Source organism: Scylla paramamosain, unplaced genomic scaffold (assembly GCF_035594125.1).
Source record: "Scylla paramamosain isolate STU-SP2022 unplaced genomic scaffold, ASM3559412v1 Contig23, whole genome shotgun sequence".
Classification (NCBI taxonomy): domain Eukaryota; kingdom Metazoa; phylum Arthropoda; class Malacostraca; order Decapoda; family Portunidae; genus Scylla; species Scylla paramamosain.
In genome coordinates, this window is record NW_026973688.1 from 309,008 (window position 1) to 322,424 (window position 13,417).

Below are 13,417 nucleotides of genomic sequence, written 5' to 3' on the forward strand. Positions count from 1 at the left end.
GATTGTCTGAGAAGTAAAAATTATTCTTTTCTTCCACACATTCCTTCAGGTTTCACAGTTTTCTCACCTGAACACATGGCCAGGCGCTTTCCCACCCTCCAATAGACTCAGAAACCCTGCCAACACTTTCATGGAGTTCAGAATAATACAAAAAAGACTTCACTCCAAATGTTTTCCTTCGTTATTTTCCTCAGTGCTTCGTCCACCTGTCAACTGCCACTTATTTTTCACACGTTTGCACCACCACGGATTGTTTCCTGCTTTGGTTTTTCTCCGACCAGGTCCTTAGTATTTGATTTCTGTCTCGCTCTGAGCCTGGACACTTTTCCCTTTTTTAGTTCTTTACTGCTTTTTGGCGCATATTTCCTTAATCGCAAATCATTCATGCAATCATTCTTCTTTTTTTCTACAGCCACCTCTAAACATTATAAGATACAGTGTGCATTTAAATTTGTTTTCGTAAATTCAAAATATAGATAGCTTGATGCGAAATACATAGCGATTCCTGCTTCAAAAGTGTTATTTTTCAACGTCGATGTCACCATCAAACTAAAAACATTATATAAATGAAATTCTCGCTTCACTACTGCTACTGTTACACAATACATCCCGGATCCTGCCTGAAAAAAACCTAAAACTAAACTCTTATCATAGAAACACACGAAGTACAAATAAATTCCTGTTTCACAAATATTATTCACTGAGGCAAAATCATTGCTACCATTCCTACATTAACCTTTGTAAACTGTAGCACACACCGCCACTCCCATTCCATCATTTCATCCCCGACAGTGTTCATTGTATCCTGAAGGCAACCGAGTCATTAGCAGCAGTTCAGGCAGCAAGCGGGAAACCCCCTCGCCACACACAGGATTCTTTTTATATTGCATCTTCAATAAGACTTTCAACAATAACCGCTTTTTAACTATTCACTTCTTCATAAATACTGAAGCTCTCGTGTCAGTTACGGGTCCGCTTCCTTCCGTTTTCTTCTCTCTTTCTGTGGGGAACGTGTTCTGGGAATTGAAAAAGCTACTTCAATTTCTTTCTTTCTTATTTTTTGGTGTTCCGTCTGTCTGCGTCTGTCTTCATTTTTGTCTGTGTTTGTCTGTGTTTCTGTCTGTCTGTCTATCTTGTGTATTCTTTCGTCTCTGTCTATCTGTTCTTCTCTGTCTATCTGTTTGTCTATGTATGTTTATCTGTTGGTCTCTGTCTGTTGTCTGTCTGTCTGTCTCTTAGTTTCTCCTAGTCTGTCTGTCTATCTGTTCGTTTCTGTCATTCTCTCTCTCTCTCTCTCTCTCTCTCTCTCTCTCTCTCTCTCTCTCTCTCTCTCTCTCTCTCTCTCTCTCTCTCCAGATTACATTGTTATTTCAGAGCCATTAAAGGTCAGAAGTTCCTCTTTAGACAACACAGAATTCCCATCCCTTACAAACAGTATATTGGAAGCAAACATTTAGATGGAGATGATTCACTGAGAAATGCAAGACGGAATACGAGTTTCTCCAAAATCATCTCGTAATCTTGAACTCATTTACCGCTGTGGTCACGTCAGGCTTTCCATATTTCAGGCCAAAGACAGTACGTACTAACGAATGAAGGTTTCAACATTTGCTAACCTTTAATTCGAGTGGATGCCATTCCTAATTTAAGACCGTGGCTAGGATTCGAACCTCTCGGCCACCAAGCCTCGTGGAACCACTGTACCACATCGGAGTCTTTAAATTAAAAACAATGGTTCCCAATCTTTTTCATTACATTATGCGTTTACTGACTTCTTCAAGTTCGTGTTATCATATCATCAAGTGTAAGTACAGTAGTATATATCTATGATGAACAAACGCTGGTAAACCGTTGAAAAGGATCCCTCTATTGAGAGTCGGTCACCGCTAGCCGTGTCGGGTATCTCAGGCAAAGTTGCCAACTCATTTTTTTTTTTTTTAATATTCTAATATAAATTTCAAAGCCTCAGTTTCCTATAATTTACAGTTGGGTTATCCCTGAATACATTGTTGTGCCGCGCTGTCAGGACGCCCGGCAGCCACAAACACCTGTGTTTGTGAGTCCGATGTGGCTGTGCCTAGCGGGGTGGTGGATAACGTGACGCAATCAGGCCCAGAACAGGACAGACAAGGACGACGCCAAAGCATGTACTTTGCGAAACCGGGCACTTTAAAGATTACTTCATGATACGGCACAGTACAGGGACGCAATATCCGTCATTCCGGCAATCACAGCCTCAGGCAGTTTTCTCACGGCACGGCACTGTCTATGTGCGGCTGCAATGCAATAGAAAAAGCACAGGAAAGGTACAACAATCTACAAAGGTGACGGAGAACAGAACCGCACTCTGGCCAGGTGGCGCACCTCCCCCCCTCTGTCCTCTCTGTCTCGGTGACTCACCGCCGCGCTCACCGGCAGCCACGTGTCCCGTATGAGAAGCGTCTGTTCTCTACGTTTTTTTCTTGCACCCATACCAATATGAATACCTTTATTCTCAGCCTTCATTACCCACTCAAATTATCCAAATTACCCACATGTGGGTAGTTACCCATAGGTTAGGAACTACTGCTAAACTAATATTGAAGTGTGCCCCCTGTGAGAATCGAACTCACGACCCCTGGTTTTCCAAGACCAGTGCTCTGCCCCTGAGCTAAGGAGGCGTTAAAGTTACACAAAACTAAAAAAGATCATGAGGCAACTGCCACGCCACTGCGCATCAAAAGGGATCAGAAAGACACTTCGATTGTCTCCAGGGGCGTGACTATCTCTTAAGGGGGACGAGTGCACGCCATGTCCTAAACTGATGCTAATGGGTGATGTGAAAATTGTACTGCTAGCTATTTGAAGACTTCAGTAGTAGGAAGCAGCGTGGTAGTTTCTAGGAGCTTCCAAATGGTGTTGTTCTGGGGGAAGATTGTTATTGCATATATTTCGTCTTAAATAGTTTGCAAAACATGACCACTTTTCGTAAACAACACATTCAATCTTCACCTCTCCCCGCCGAGCATCGTGTAGGATAGTGCGTGATGGGCAGCGCGGCGCCAACTTCTGCCAGACTTCTTGCTGCATGATCAGCGCGTCCATCACGGCTGCACATCGCCTCATGAGGATTAATTGCATCATCTGTTGGCCCTCGATCATGCCCGGCCTTGAGACCCCTCGACAGTGCAGCAACACGAGCCTGTATTACTTCCCATGCAGTACTGGCGCTGTGCAGACACACCACGACTATTTTCCAAGGCCACAGAGTTGATTTGGTTGGTTTGCAAGACTGTTTCTCCTTTTAATAATGTAGAAATCTTGTTAATTTGTCACTACAGCCGTAAAAACGCCCTTAAAAACCAGTGTAGCTTCAATTAGAGTCCTTTGAAAATAGTGGAGGTGCGGCGCAGAAGTGTTTTACAATATGGTCCTCAAATGTTGTCCGCCTCTCCTCCAGCACCGCCACAGTTGAGAAGTGAACAGCGCTGGAGGGAGAATACGAGGTGTGTCATTAAAGTTCCAGGACTGGTGTCCTAAAAGATGAATTTCAAACCCAAGCCACAAACCACCATATTTCCCCTTCAAAGTAATCCTTCTGGAGTATACAACTGCGCTCCCAACCCTCTACAGTCACTAATCTTTTTCTTACGTGCTTTTAAAATCATGTCCTCTGTTGCAGGTCGTTTAACAATGAGCGCTGAACAGCGAACAAACTTGAAGTTTTTGGTGCAGTTGGGGAAAACGCCGTCAGAAGCACTGGGTATGCTGCAAAAAGTGTACGGGGATGAGACAATGTCACGCTCACGTGTTTTTGAGTGGTGCAAGAGGTTCAAAGAGGGCCGGGAGGACGTGGAAGATGACCCCAGGAGTGGAAGACCCTCAACGAGCAGGAATGAGGCCAATGTTGAGCGTGTCAAGCAGATGGTGCGTGACGATCGTCGGTTGACTGTTCGAAAGATCGCAGATGAGCTTGGCATGAACCACAACAGCGTGTGGAAGATTATCACTGAAGATCTGGGCATGCGGAAAGTCTGTGCGAAGATGGTGCCGAGACTCCTGAACGATGACCAGAAGGGACGACGCATGCAGGTGTGTCAGGACATCCTCGAGCGTCTGGAAACTGAACCAGACTTGCTCAGGAGAGTCATCACCGGCGATGAGTCCTGGGTATTTGAGTACGACCCGGAGACCAAACGCCAGAGCCTTCAATGGAAGAGTCCGGCGTCGCCACGGCCGAAGAAAGCAAGGCAGTCCAGGTCCAGCTTCAAGGTCATGTTGATCGCTTTCTTCGATGTGAGGGGCATCGTCCACTGCGAGTTCTTGCCACAGGGCCAGACAGTCAACCAACATGTGTACAAAGAAGTACTGCGGCGTCTGCTTCGTGCAGTGCGCGAGAAGAGGCGGGAGTTGTGGCAGGGCAACTCGTGGCTGCTTCACCACGACAATGCGCCTGCTCACAATGCCCTGAGCATCAGAGAGTTCTTGGCCAAGAAGAACATCGCCGTGCTGGAGCAACCGCCCTACTCACCTGACCTCGCTCCGTGCGACTTCTTCCTCTTCCCCAAGCTCAAGGAGGTCATGAAGGGGACCCGTTTTGATGATGCGGACGACATCAAAAAGGCCGTGACGACGGAGCTGAGGAGCATCCCGCAAGAATCCTTCCAGCAGTGCATGCAAGCCTGGCAGAGAAGGATGGACAAGTGCATGCGGTGCCAGGGGGATTACTTCGAAGGAGATAACCTATAGTTTGTAGCCTGGATGTGAAATAAAACTTGTGTGGCACCAGTCCTGGAACTTTAATGACACACCTCGTACATACACGCATGCCAGATTTAGCGCCCATGGCCGACGTTATTAACATAATACACAGTAAAAATGAAGGCGATGTTTGTGACGGGATGTGTTCAAAATGCAAGAGAATACACACACACACACACACACACACACATTTATCATAGTTGTGAATAACGGGACGAGTAATGTATAAATCGCATCGGAGCCTTCAAGTGGATAGGATGGAGCGGACAAAGCAGCGCAGTGATGATGATGCGTTTGATAAATAACAAATCACACTGTTAATGAAGAGCTTCACACACAGGCGGCGATCATCGGGTGGACAAATAAAGGTGACAATGGTGCTCATCACGCTCCGCTCTCGCTATGTGCCAGCGTTACAAAAGTTCAGGCTGCCTCGTGTTGTCGCGCGTCAGTCCAGCGGGAAGGCAATTAGTCCGACACGACGCACCAACACTATGTTTGAGATTTCCGTCTGGAGGGACCGACGAGGTGGAACACACGGCAGACTGAGTGTTGTTGAGCGTTGCTTCCCTTGTAGCATTAACTGGATGGATGCTTTGACTATGCATGTATTATTTAGTATACAGCGATGTACTACTGTGCGATGGTGAATCAAATGCAAAGGGCCGTGTCTATACTGAACACTACTGCTGGTAATAAGAGCATCGCTGAATTCCTTTTTACAACTGGATGGAAGCTTTTTTAAAATACATTTGATATTTAGTAACGAGTAATACGCCAGTACTGGCGTGCAATAGCAAGTAAATACAAAAGGGCGTCTATAATGAACGCTACTGCTCGTGATAAGGGGTCGTCAGCTTCCACTGTACCATTGAAAACTGAATGGACACTGTACGTATCATTTAGTAGAGAGTAATGCACCGGTGCTAGTGCGCGCTGGCGGGTAAAGGTAAAGCAACGCCTCTCTAGTGAACGTTACTGCTGGCGATGAAGGCGCTGCCAAGCCTTGATGAGAAGGGGAGGCAGGGCAAGGCAGCGTCCAGCCCCTAACACACTCCCTTTACCGAAAGAGAACAAACTAACATATACTGCTCTCCTGTCTTACTATTTTTCTGTTAACTTGGGTACTCTGACTGTTTTCCCCTTCCTGTGAATTGGGCTGCTTTAGCGAGGAGTACCGGGACATAGGAAGTAAATTGGCCTATATTTTAGATTTCTCGGATTAACTTTCTATTTTTTTTCTTTTTTCCAAAAAATACAAAACAGCTGGATTTTCCTTTCTTTATTCTGCCCTTGACCGGCCTCCTTCATCCCTTCTTAAATATGGTTCATTATTACTATTTTTTTTAACATTACTAAATCATATTATAGACTCTTCCTTTTTTCAGTAGCTGAAAAATAGTGGGTTTTTCCTCCTGGTTTGTCTTTGACCGTCCTCCTTCATGCCTAAAATAGAACTAACGAACCATAAAATGAAATAGTGATAACTCTACGAGACAGAGAGTAACAGAATTCCCTTCACCACCTCACAGTCCTGAATCACTGCTTGCATCCCGCGTTGTGGTGCGGAAGGTATCCAGTATGGAGCCACGCCAAGCTGTACACGGTGCCTGCTCCTCCAAGATACCTCACCTTCCAAGGCCGTTCCTGAGACACCCCATACTCCAGGGGACCGATCTACCGTCTCTCAGGCTTCCAACCCTCATCAGGACACGGGGAAGGCTTCTGACCGCTTCATAACAAGCCATCTATATGCATCCCGGTGCTGTGAGCTCATTAACCTCCCGCTGCACCAGGAGGGTCAGGGGAGCGGTAGGGGGGTGGCGGGAACAATAGGACAAGACGCCAGCATACCACCATGTGAAGACTCGCCGACAACAGACAAGATGCAAAACCTGTGCTACAGCCCGTTCCTCCCCCAGTCTAGAGTTCCGCGGATGGAAGGTTACATTAGTATAGATTTCTCACAGGGGGATTATGGAATTGGTCTATATTTCCTCCTTTTTGTCAAGAAATACCCCCTCTGAACATCACAATTAAATAAGAAAGAGCTCAGCAATGCATCCACCGCAACACTTGCCTCTCATTCAATCCGCACAGATGAGCAAGGTTAAATCAACACCTAACATACTTTCAATTCACACTCAAAACAAACTGCTGGATTGTGTTTCAGTTAGGTATAATACGTTGGCGATTATGTAAACTAGCCGTTTATTGAGTGTGTGTGTGTGTGTGTGTGTGTGTGTGTGTGTGTGTGTGTGTGTGTGTGTGTGTGTGTGTGTGTGTGTGTGTGTGTGTGTGTGCGTGTGTGTGTGTGAGGAAGGAGGGGCAGTTGATTCTGTGACTGCACGGCGATGAATGATGACCAGTTGGGAGGATGCTTGGTGGCTTCCCGTTTTCTCTCTTAATTGCGCTAGTGCAGCCAATACTCGTCTAGATGTTTTTGGTTGTATTCCTTCGTGATTTTGCATTCCCGTTCCTTGAAATGAGGGTCGTGTTGCTCCACTTCGGCACTGTGTACTAGCTGAACGAGTCTCACTAAGAAAATAATAATAGTAATAATAATAATAGCAAAAATAGACGAATAAATGCATAAATAAATAAATAAATAAATAAAGTAATAAAGTAATAATCCCGACAAGATTGTAGCAATCGGTTGTAGCACAAGCAGAATAAGACGAAATGAACTCCAGGAAAAAAAGTATTACGCATAAATATTACAGGTATTAATATTCCTGAGAGCATCATCCCCTCTCGCTCGCAAAAACAATTGGATAAATGAAATAAATATCAATAACAAAGGGAATAAAATCTAATAGCGAATGGCTTCCCGCTCCTCCCCTACAAGTGACAGACAACGTAATAAAATTAAAAGGAAAGAAAAAATGATCCAAATAAAACTACGGGTATAAATTTGAAATAAAAGAGGAAATGGAAAAAAAGAAAAATAAATTCGAAACAAAGGATTGACAGGTGCAAATTCGAGCATAGAATGAAAAATAAAGAAAAAAGAAAGGAAAAAAAATAGATTCAAAGCAATACGATTGTCCGAGTTTATAAACCTTTTAACGAGTTGTAACGGAAGATTAATATATATATATATATATATATATATATATATATATATATATATATATATATATATATATATATATATATATATATATATATATATATATATATATATATATATATTATATTAATCTTCCGTTACAACTCGTTAAAAGGTTTATAAACTCGGACAATCGTATATATATATATATATATATATATATATATATATATATATATATATATATATATATATATATATATATATATATATATATATATATATATATATATATATATATATAATAATCTTCCGTTATATATATATATATATATATATATATATATATATATATATATATATATATATATATATATATATATATATATATATATATAATATATATATATATATATATATATATATATATAATAATCTTCCGTTATATATATATATATATATATATATATATATATATATATATATATATATATATATATATATATATATATATATATATATATATATATATATATATATATATATATATTGAAAGAATGGTGTTGTGGGAATTAACACATTGCAAGACGTCTCCTCGTCATTCAAAGAAAAGTATGGAAACAAAAAGTAAATTAATAAATTGAAAAAAAAAATAAGATAGCGAAACCAGACGAGTGAAAATTTCAGTTAACAAACTGCTGCAGAGATAAAAGGATGGAATAAAAAAATGAAAAATTTGTCTCCCATTACGGAAAGAATAATAAAATCTGAAAAAAAAACGTAAAATTGCATAAATTTAATGTGGAAGGAAGTTAAAAACGCATTGATCGATGAAAATCTAAGCTTGCAGAAGACGTCCTGTACTGATTTAAGAAATCGGAAAGAAAAAAATCCACACAAAAATAAAGCATATTAAACAAACCTGAAAGATATTGGAGGAAAAGTATATAAGAAAAATAAAATATTAACGCTCGAAAATATAAGAATGATGCGGGAAAAAATAGTGAATAAAACGTAAAAACTGAGTCAATCGGGAGTTTTAAAAAAAGATCAGATAAATTTATGAATGTGTATGAGAGATGGAAGAGGCAAGTATATTTCATGCAGTGACTGCCACGTGTTGGCCTGATGGCTTCTTGCAGCTTCACTTATTTTATGCTCTGATACTCTAAACTGCAAACACTTGTATAGGATTATGCTTTTTAGTATACTACCTATAAAAAAAAAAAAATGACACTACGAAACAAATAAGTCATTCCTTCCCTCATCTGCCCTCAAATCTCTCTGAAATACTGTGGGATATTTTTTCGCCTCCCAGAGCTGACATGGAATTAGGTACGAAAAATTAGTTTGGGGAAAAAGCGAGTTTGAATGTTATAATAAGAAATGGATGAAAAATGTGATGCGAACAGATAAGCCTTGATAAAGGTGGAGGAACTGGAAAAAGAGAAAAAAAATATAGGATGGAAATGAAAAAAAAAAAAATAGTGGACCAAATGTTGCATAGAATTTCCAGGCTTGACAAAAGTTGAAAGGAGAAAGAACAAAGAAGAGCGGTAAAAAGAGAACAAAGAAGATATAAAATGGTACAGTAGAAAAGAAAATCGAGGCTAAATTGTAATTGGGGAGATGGAGGGAAAAGAATATTGAAAAGTGTTCCCTCTCCTCTCAAACCATAAAAAAAAAAAAAAAAAATGAAAAGGTAAAAAAAAAATCATCCGCTGATTTTGACAATGATAGTTCAGGATTGTTTTTTTTTCGCAACAAATGAAATGAAAGAAGAGAAAAAATACTCCAACAGCTGCAGGTTTTCCTTGTGACGGCTTAAAGCTTGTTTTTTCACTGCAAATTAAAATCTCATGTTATTTCAATCAGTGTTACGAGAGGTGTAATAAAGTTGTGGGTAATTAGTAAAGGTATTAGGTCACTACTACATCCTTACCAGTCCCTCACCTATTTGTGTTGGCAGGTGTTGTTAATTAAAGTAGCAGGATGCAGTCTTTTTAACATACCAGTCATTCATTTAACATACCAGTCACTCATCCAGTCTGCTTTGTAGTTTGTTTAGTATTCCATTCAGGTAGTCATTCGGTCAGTCAGGCGGTCATTTATTCAGGCAGGCGAGCAAACAATCACATTTACATTCAGTCAGTTAGTCAGTCAGTCGGTCAGTAAAATCAGTTAATATTCTCGTCTGTCAACGTGTAAGTCTATCAACATAATCGTGAGTCAACTGGTTTGTCAGTCAGTCGGTCAACTACCCAGTCAGTCATTCAGTCAGTCAGTTAAACATTCAGTCAACATACCTAATGATCGTTCTGAGTAAGTATGTGAGTCAGTCAGTCGGTGGGTGAGTCGTATCAATGAGATCAATAATGAGAGATGTGTCAGTATGTCAGTGTGTCAGTGTGTCAGTGACGGTCATGTCAGTAAATGAGTCAGGTTAGTTAGCCAGCCAGCAAGTCACCCACAAGTTACGCGTGCGAACTGACTTTATCTTCACTTACTACGCCAAAACTCTCACTCTCCCCAGCCAATGTATACTCAAACTCTACTCACGAGAGAACCTTAAAACTCCTCCTTCACTTCAGGGGGACGCTCAAATACACATTCCAGACCGACACCACGCGTTCATTATGCTCGTCCCGCCGCCAACAAGACTGACGTAAAATGAGGCCAAGATATTACGAGCTTCTCTGAACAAGACTTTCTACTTACTGCCATCTTTATTCTACCCATCTTATTAATACAAGAGTTAAGACGTATTTTCACTCATCCTTTTCGCTGGTAAATTCTGAAAGTCCGTTTATCCCTTCCATACCCAGCAAAGCGTGAATGCCAACATGTAAGGGGGCAGATAACCCGCATTATCAACACAGGTCTCCCAGAAGTAGTCATGATAGGGTGGCGTGCTCCCAGGAGTCTCGTTCTTATGGATAGGAACTTTCCATACAGCCAAGAAAAGCGTGAATGGCGTCACGGAAAGAGGCAGACAACCAGCACTCATTACCAGCACAGGTCTCCCTGCCACAGCACTGCGAGCCGTGATGGAGTCTCGCGGTCCCTGGAGCCTCGTAACCCCGCGCCACTCCGACTAACGAGACTGTTTATAAATATTGGAGCCCCGCACTTCGGCTTATAGACAACACCTCATTGCGCTCCACGGATAGCGGGACTCATCACCGCCTCATTATGCGCGCCCCGGATTGCACAATAAACACAGCCACTAGCACCTCGCACTGCAATTATGGACAAGCTCGCCAAACAATAAGTTGACGCCGCCACGCACTGATAACGACCCGCACGAGACCCGACTGCTGTAATGGCGAGAGGGAAACAAGGACAAGGAGCGATCTAGAGACTGTGATTATGATAACGGTAGTAATAAGAGTAAAAACAACATTAACAACCACAGCAACAGCAAAAACATAAAAAAAAAGGGCATTAGTAACCTACGAACTTTAAAAAATGCAGCAGAAACACGATCACCACCACCTTCACCAACCATACTAAGACCACCACCACCGCCACTACCACCACGACTAGCAACAATAATAATAAGCAGCGATGTGCACACATGAGATCTTTGCCACTTCCGCAGAGGAGTTGGAGAGATCAAATAAACACAAGGATAAATATTTAAATACAGCACGTATAGTATAAGTACTCTGAAGCAAAACTGTCACTCTAAAACAAGTAAACTCGAATCCTTTGTTTATTCCATACGTGTCGGGAATCTTGTGTCGATTTTAACACGTTTTTTTTTTTAAATCTATTGGCGTTTTAAAAAGTAATACGAGTTTTAAAGGTCATTGGGGATTTAAAGAGCAATGGAGTTTTTAGAAAGCTATGAGTTTTTAAAGGCTATTTGTTTTGAAATCTACTATAATTTTAAGGGTTATTGAAGTAAAAAGGATATTTTCGAGATGACAGTGACGGTTTAACGAGGATTCAGCGCACTCTAAGGGAAACATCACTCGTGAGAACTCGATTAATCTTTCCTCTGGCTTCTGAAAGTAGTCTAAAAGAACAAAGCGTTTCAAAATAGCTCTTATACAGTTCATACAGATCAGTATACACGTCACACATCATATAACTTACTGTCACAGGAGTTATTCAGTTCATACGGGTCATACAAGTCACACACGTCATTCAGTTATACAGATCATACAAGTTACTGATCATTACAAGAAATAGTCATACGAGTTATACAGGTAAATAGGTCAAATGTTATACAGGTTCTAAAGGTAATATCATACAGCCATACAGGTTATACAATCATGCAGGTTACATGAAAGTCACCTGCCGAAGTTTCATGGGTTCTAGTCTGCCCGCAGATAACCAGCTAGTAATTGAGCGTGCAAGTGACATCACGCCGGCCAATTAAGTGCATGCCGATACAGAAATGCAGTGACAGTTATTTATAGAACATCTAATTTCCATGATGCAGCCACAACATTATCATGCCTCGCGCCTCACTCCTCGCCTCGCCACCTACATCAGGAGAGGGAATCACACGTTACTTGGTGAGGTGATAACTTTATTGGCTTGATAGTGACTCATATTTCTTTTTTGGAGAGTTTCCGAGATCCGCACATAAAAGTTTGAGGTCTCCTGCTCGGTGACTGGATCCAAGAGTGTCCCGCATTCAGTCTAGTATTTAAGAGTGAAGTGGAAATGACTTCTCTGGTCAACAGACAGCAGCTCACGCGTATAGAGGCCTCCGCTCGTTCTCTTACTAGTGACATTAAACTTTACAACTTCTTATCTCCTTTATAACGCAGCAATAATTAGAGATAAGCAACGTCTTTAAACCAAACAGCCAGATACTCTTTCCTTTCTGCACGTCCCACATTCCCTTTATAACAACAATAAGCGATGAATAGTTAACGACTTTAAACCAAACAGCCACACATCGTTTTCCTTCTGCTCGTCCCCACATCACCTTTTATGACTTGAGCAAACAGCCGGATACTTTTTCCTTTCTTTACGTCCCCACATGCCCATTATAAGAGTAGAATAGCGTCTCTGGACCAAACCAAACAGACAGATCCGAACCCTAAGCTCTTGTGCCGTTTGATAATAAAAGGAGCGCTATGCGGCGTCTTCCTGCTACAAACTATCCAAATATCATGAAAGAGACTCCGTGACTGAGTTAGGGCCGTGAGGGAGTGCGTGAGGCTGAGCAGCTAATGGCCCCTTTGTAGCTCTCCCCACCCTGGCTAACATCAAAAGAGCGAGGAGGGTTCCGTCAGCAGCGGCTATAGTCACGCGCCGCCGCCCGGTGAGTTGATACATCGATTGTTGTAATGTGTTTGCGGGAGTGGGTGGTTGTGGAGAAGCATCGGGTCCACGCACGGCAGCCCACCGCCTCTGTCTGGTCTTACACATGTATAGCTAGCGTTTAGTGGTGGCGGTGGTAACTGTAGTGGCTGTAGTGTTGTTGATAATAGTAGTAGTAGTAGTAGTAGTAACGTTGTTATTGTAGTAGAAGCAATAGTAGCAGCAGAAATAACAATAGTTTAACAATTATCCTCTTTACAGACAAGTACACAGCTGATATCTATTCCTTTCCTGTTTTCTCACGCATCTCCATGGCAGTATTCCTCAGGGCGTGTTTGTGAG

The 13,417-nt window shown here is 41.7% G+C and overlaps 1 non-coding gene across 1 annotated transcript; it reads right to left on the minus strand.

Annotated features, from left to right (window-relative positions):
- Positions 1-2,587: 2,587 nt before the first annotated feature.
- On the minus strand, positions 2,588-2,660 carry Trnap-ugg (transfer RNA proline (anticodon UGG)). The gene has a single exon. It is a non-coding gene; the product is annotated as a tRNA-Pro (tRNA).
- Positions 2,661-13,417: the final 10,757 nt, after the last annotated feature.